Source organism: Petaurus breviceps, unplaced genomic scaffold (genome assembly GCF_028583685.1).
Source record: "Petaurus breviceps papuanus isolate PSGF00001 unplaced genomic scaffold, PetGlider_PUasm1.0 91133, whole genome shotgun sequence".
NCBI classification, from domain to species: Eukaryota; Metazoa; Chordata; class Mammalia; order Diprotodontia; family Petauridae; genus Petaurus; species Petaurus breviceps.
This window is the reverse complement of record NW_027187419.1, coordinates 27,261,920-27,269,091: the sequence shown is the minus strand read 5'-3', so window position 1 is coordinate 27,269,091 and position 7,172 is coordinate 27,261,920.

Here is a 7,172-nt window from a genome sequence, read left to right as displayed (position 1 = left end):
TCAGTAGCTCTGAACCAACAGAAAGGTTCCCAGACCCCTGCAACAACCGCACTGTTCTTCACCAGTGGACAGTATTCACTCTCTGTCTGCAGGACAGTCTCAGGAGCTTTTAACCAGCAGCCAGGTTCCAGGACTTCTTCAACAACAGAACTGTCTTTCACCAGTGGACAAATCTGGCAAAACAACATCAAAAGAGACAGACAAAGTACCAGCAAAACAGCCATGTCTCCTCAGTCCTTGGCAGCTTCGGGGGCAGGTCTCAAAAGTCCAGGGCGATTCAAAGTGGCCCTCAGCAATCCTCAGTCTCTCTCTGCCTCCAAAGGTGCTGCTTCCAAAAAGTTCTTCTGCCTCTCTCTTGTGTCTCTCCAAATCTACGTCACCAGCTCCTCCCAGTTCGTGTCTCTTTTCAAGTCAACAAGTCCATCCCACAGGTGGGATTAACAAACTCTGGGTTTTAACACAATCAATTTGAAAACCAAGCCAATACAGGGGAATCTTTATATTACATTACTATCACAGGTGGGTGCTAAGTGTCTGTGCCCGGGATTCGATCTCCAGGTCTTCTCAACACTGGAGCTGGTGCTCTTACTCTCTGTGCTACCTGCGCGCGCCCCCCCCCCCCATGAAAGGTATTTTCCTTGTGCAGATAGGACTTTTGGATTTAGAGTCAGGAAGATCTCAGATATCTGGTCTCAGATACTTACTGGCTATGTGAGGCTGGGCAGGCCACTTTACTGACTGTCTTAGTTTCTTCAACTATAAAATGAGGATAATGATTGCATCTACCACCAAGAGTTGTTGTACAGATTAAATGAGATAATATTTGTAAAGTGTTTCAGTTTCTTCTCTCAAACAACTTATATTTTTACTTGGATAAGCCTGGAAAGAAAGGCTGAAGATTTTAGAGAGCCTTAAATGTCAAGATAAATAGTTTATGGGCAATGAAGAACCACTGAAAGTTTTAGAATAGTGCCAGAAGACAAACAAAATTGTGTTTTGGAGTGATTAATTTGGTATTGGTGAAGGAGAAATATCATGACCTGGTATGCCTTTGACTGGATGACCTGTGAGAGTCATTGCACTCAGAGGATCCATGACTGTGTGAATACTGTTAGTAGAATCTTGGTATGAAGTTATTAGATGGTAGGTGACAAAGTAGATAAATCAGAGTGGTTGTAGTAGAAATAAGAAGGAAAGATTGGATAAGAGAAGCAATATGAAGGAAGGATCAATTGAACTTTGTGAGTATAATGTGGGTATAATGTCCCTGGTTTCAGGGGCTTTGTATCAGTCACTCAATCCCTCCACTGTCTGTGGGCCCTGATCTCCAGAAGCAGCTGCTGCTGCCTCTGGGGCTACCACTGCTGCTGCCTCTGGGGCTACCACTGCTGCTGCTCTGGGGCTCCTCCTCCACCCAGGCCCCACAGAGGTTTTCTACTGACCTTCTATGCTGTCTTTGGCATTTCTGGGTTGAGAAGTCTGGAAACTGCCTTAGCTGCCCTTGATTCAGTGGGTGAGGTATGTTCCAACTTTGTGTTGGTGCAGGCTATGCTGGACTGCTCTCCATTCCCAACCTGGTGTGATTTACCCTTACTGTTGGCCTTCCAGGCTGTCTTGGGCTAGAGATTTGCTTTACTCTGTTATTTTGTGGGTTCTGTAGCTTTCAAATTTATTTACAGTCATTTTTTTACAGGTAATTGAAGGGGTTTGGGGGAGAGCTTAAGCAAGTCCCTGTTCTCACTCTGCCATCTTGGCTTTGGCCCACAACATTTATTTTTGATTTTGTTTTGTAAAGCTTTTGATTTAATTTTTGGAAACAACTGCAAATATTACATTATTGTAGTCATTGTCTCAGCATTGTTTTCTTGATTATGCTTTCTTTATTCTGAATCAATTCATGTTCATCTTTCCATGCTTCTCTGTGTTTATCACATTCACCATTTCTTCTGGCTCGATAGCATTCCACTGCATTCATGTACCATAATTCGCTTAGCCATGATGTCTTTTTCTAGATACTTACTGTCTTTTAAATAGTGCGTCTTTGAATTTTCCCAGTAAATGAATTTCTAAAACAAGGAAGGAAATTGCCTTCCAGTATTCTGTCCTGGTTATCTAGATTACCATATTTAGGACTGGGTGCCACATCTTGTAAAGGACATTGCTGACCTGGAAGTTGTTCAAAGGAGAGCTACAAAGATGGTGCAAGAGTTTTAAGTTCTTGTCATACGAAAATTGCTTACAGGAACTAGTTTGGAGAAAAAAAATCTGGGGTATATAATTGCTGTCTTTTAATATTTAAAGGGAATATCCCACAGAAGAAAAACAGGGAAGTTGTGTTTGACTTCAGAGATCAGAACAAGGAACAATGGTTGGAATCTTCAAGGAGGAAGATTAGGTTTGATTTTCCTGAAGAGCAAAAACAAACAACTTGTTAACAATTAGAGCCATCCCAAATTGTCAAGGGCTGCCTCTAAAGGTAGTGATCTCCCTTTAATGGAAATCTTTAAGCTAAAGGTGATTGACTAACTACTTTTTGAATATGTTGTGAAGAGATTCTTACTCAGGTCCAGATTGGACTAAATGACCTTTGAGTGCCTCCCAATGCTGAGATTCTATGAATCTGGAAAACAACTGTCACAGAGTAGCTTTCTTAGCTAAAACCTCACAATTGTCTCAGTGAATCAATTTCATGATTTACCTTATCATTGGTACTCAGGCAAATCTGATATGTTTGGGTGATCATTGGAAAAGGGGAACTAATAGCAATGGCCAAATGATTGCTAACTTGACCTTCCTGAGCCATTCTTGAACATGTTCTGTTTCTTCCACATGATTATTTGAGAAGTCATATAACAAAGGATGTTACTGCCAGATCCTCTATCCTTAGAGTCAGAAGCATGAAAAACAATTTTGATGCCCAACAAAAAGCCAGTCAAAGGTTTGGTTTCATCCATCTGTTGCAGCTACTACCGCAGATGCCCACAGTGGGCATGTCCACTCATGTCTTCCTACTACCATGCTTTCTATAAGTTAGTCCTGGATGCATCCACTTATCTTTGCTCAATATATTCCATCTGGACTATACCCTAGTGCAGCTGCACTGCTGGCCCTGCCCTAGTTATGCTGGTTACTGGAGTTGTGCCATGTTGACAACTGTGTACTAGTAGCTATATAGCCCATATCTTATTATCCTGCCAAGAACTGCAAATTACTGTTCTCATGTGCTTGCCATGTTGGCTCAGCAACAGCATAAATGCAATGTCCAATTCACTTCATCAACTGTGGGCCTTTAGGACAGGATGCCAACAGGTGTTTGGTTCTATCTCCAGGGAATCATCAGTTATGAACTTGCTTCTCTATTGTCCATAATCTAGTCAATTAAGTGTTAGGAAGTCCCCACTAGACTTAAATACATGCAGACATGGAATTTATTTTGGGTTTGAAACCTATTAGCAAGGAGAATGAGAGACTAGAAAGTGCCTGGTATTTTCATTATAAAATCTCAAATGAACTGGTGCATTTGGGATCAATTAAGGGTTAAGTATTTTTCCCCAGAAGAGCCAAATATATGGGCAAAGTTTACAGATTCCTAAATAGTAAATGTGAAGGGCTCCCAAAAGTTTCCTATGACCAGAATTCTCTCCTTCATACCTTCTATGATATCTAAAATCCATTCTGTTATTGTTCCCTGAGGCTCTTAAGATGATCTTTATCCATTTAAACTAGCCTGTGGTATTATGTTAGAGGTAAGAGATTAGTAAGCAACTTGATTCTATTTAATAAACATTTAAAAATCCCTTAGTAAGTACATGATACTGAGCAAGGTAATGGGGGATACAAGATGCATAAGGCAAAAAGTCATCTTTTTAAGAAGTTGACTATCTTGGAAGGTTAGTTGGATATAACATCATTAAGTATAAATAAATTAAATATCAATTCAGGGGACATTTTCTATGTGCCTACTATGTGAAAAATATTATGTTAGGAATTGAGATACAAAGATTAAAAAAAATCATAGAAGCTAAAGGAGCTTATGGTCTATTGAGAGGATTGAACATGAAAAAGTGTGATACAAGGTAGAGTTAGATAAAGACCAAGGAGAAGTCCAAACAAAAGATTCTACAAAAATTTGAAGGTGATTAGGGAAGACCTCATGTATCAGGTGACATTAGAGCTGAGCTCTGAAGGAAATGTATAATTTTAACAGAAAAAAGTGACAAAAGAGTGAATTCTAACTTATGCAAATTCATGAACATATAATGCAGTACTTCGAGTTTGGGGAATGGTTAAATAGACCATTGGGGGCATGAAGGGGAATGAAATACAGTTCAGGATGTTAGGTGGTTGGTACCAGATTCTGGAGGATCTCAAATCATAGGCTAAAGAGTTTATACTTTCAACTGTAAGCAAAACATAATTTTGAGCAATGGGATTAGTGTGGTCAAATCTGTTATTTAGGAAGCTTATCTTGATAGCTATGTGAAGGGTGGATTAGAGAAGGGAAAGGCTGGATACTCTGAGAGGTAAGACTATTATTTCGCTACAAGGAATGTTGTTGTGGGGATATAGATTCTGCAAGGATAGAATTCACACAGGAATGGTCTATGAAAGAAGCATAAGAAACAGATACCCTTTCGAAAGATCTGTTAATCCTTATGAATTTTGTGCATCCTGGTGATTTGCATAGGGACCAATGATATTTTAAAAAGGAATTTGGGAAATCTTCTTGGGGTTATGAAGTACTGGGCAAAAAATGAAAAACCAATATGGGAATTCAATTCAATTTAATTTGATAACATTTATTATAGACTAGCTATCTACAGGCACTGTGCCAAGTGGTAGGATACAAAAAAAAAAAGAAAAAAAAAAGACAGTTCTTGCCCTTAAGGAGCTTACAATCTTATAGGGGGAGACAGTATACAAAAGAAAGCTGGAAAGGGAGGACACCAGAGGGCATCTTGTTTCATGGAGCTGAAACCAAGAAGAGCTACAGATGAATAGCAGAGTGAGCTGAAGGTCTAAATCCTGCCCTCTATAAAGGACAGCTTTGGGAGGAGTTTAGTGCCCAACTCTGCCCCACCCCAGTCCTCCAGTCAGGGCGGAGAGGAAGTTGAGGGAAGTGGGAAGGTGTTGAGTATCCAAAGCTGAGTTTCCAACATGGAGATGAGATTTCCAATGACAAGCTTATTCTGGGAGGGGAATCTTGTTCCAATGTGTGGAAACCAAGCAGAGCTAAAGATGGAGAGTAGATAAAGGATTGGGTGGTATTTTCATCACTGTTGCTAATTGAAGCTAGGTGTTTCATGGGTTTGAGAAATAAAGAGTTGATTAAGCAGAAAGCGGCTGTGTCAGATGCTTGAATTTCAATTTCTCTCAGTTATGCCTTCTGTTAACTCTAACCTTCATTTCTCCCTATTGTCCTTGTTTTCCATACTAAATAGGATTTGCATTCTCCCCCATACCATCTCTCTCTCTCTTTTTTACCTTTTGCAGTCACTTCTTCCTTGTACAATTGCTTCAGATTTTGTCAGGGAATGATATGTAACCCTGGTTACTGAACTCTCCTACCACTGTTTGAAACAAAGCTTTCCCAAGTCTTCTACAAGGTGTTTCTGCACAGTTTGCAGGGACTTGGAATAGCAAAATCTGGCTCAGCAGTTGCTGATTTCATTGCATTGATAGAATTTCAACTCCCTTAAAACCTTGATGGTTTGCAATTACTTTCCCTCATATACCATCAACTGCCTCCTGGAGGCAGTGCTATTTCATGGATCAGACAGAGGACCAAGAATCAAGGGATTCACAATTTCTGCTTTTGCTGAAGGTCCAGAGGCAAGTCACTTAACCTATCTGTTTCTTAGAAAGCACATTTGTAAAATGAGGGTAAGTAATATCTCTAAAAGGGGTATGACAAGGATCAGCCAAGTGAAGTTGTAGGAAGGTTCCTGAGGTCCTTTGAAAACGATGCTAGGGAAATATGAGATGTTGTAGTAAGTAATGACTTGGCAGCTATTGAAACATAATTTGTCCTAGAAGTTCTTGCCTGGAACAAAATTGCACTTCTACTTGGGATCGTAGTAGGGCCGTCTGTTGAGATTTCACTCTGAAATTTAGCACAGATTAGACAGACAATTTTATGAATCTGATTTTGTTTCTTCAATAGTTGTTAGTTAAATGGGCTTTCAAATATTAAATTAATACTTTTTTTTTTGTTTTTTGATTGCAAGTGGTTAGCTCTAAGTAGCCTATTCATTGTAGGTAGAAGTTATAAAGAAGTCGATTTAAGCTTAGTGTAAGGAAAAACTTTATAACTATTGCAACTACCCCAGTTAGAATGGGTTGCCTTAGGTCCTAGTCAGATTCCTTCTCATTAGACATCTTTAGTCCAAGACTGATTGGCCACTTGTAAGTTATGGTTTAGTGAGGATTCTTTACCAGATGTGATATGGAATCGCTGGCCAATGAGGTACTTGCCAACCCTGATATTCCTTAATTATGTTTATAAATCTTTCAGCACATATTTATAAAGAACTTTTAATATTATGCCATGAGCAAGATGGGAAATCATATAAACAATGACTTCTGCTTTCATAGCGCTTGTGATCTAGTTTGGGATATATAATATCCATTAGTTCTGTTAGTGGATGAAGTAGAGGTTCATCCATAATCCTACTGAGGTGCTAGGCATCACCTATGGTTTCATCCTCCCTGGTGTGGGTACAATTTGCAGCTTATCTAGAGTTTTCCTTTAGCAAATCTCAGACTATAGCTCAAGTCTGAGCCTTTACTGATGAAGATAAATGAGTGTTCAGATCTCATACAAGGATTTGTGGTCACACAGCATATAAGGAACTTGTGAAAACATTTCTATTCCTAAAAAAAATCAGAAAGCATAAAGGAAACTCATGTCAACACTGAACAATGAATAAAATTATTTTCCCTCTCCCACTTTTCCTCCAGATTCATGGTATAATCCTTTGATTTAAACTCCCCTTAGAAGGGGAACACACTTAGACCTCCTCAAAACATGTGAAACTCCTTAATGAATATTCCAGGAATTTCTTTTGTCACTTTAGGAACCTATAACAGGTCTACAGCTATCCCTGAGAATTTGAATCTCTACTAAAAGCAAATTGAACTTGAGATTGCTAAAATAATAAAAAAAAAAGACA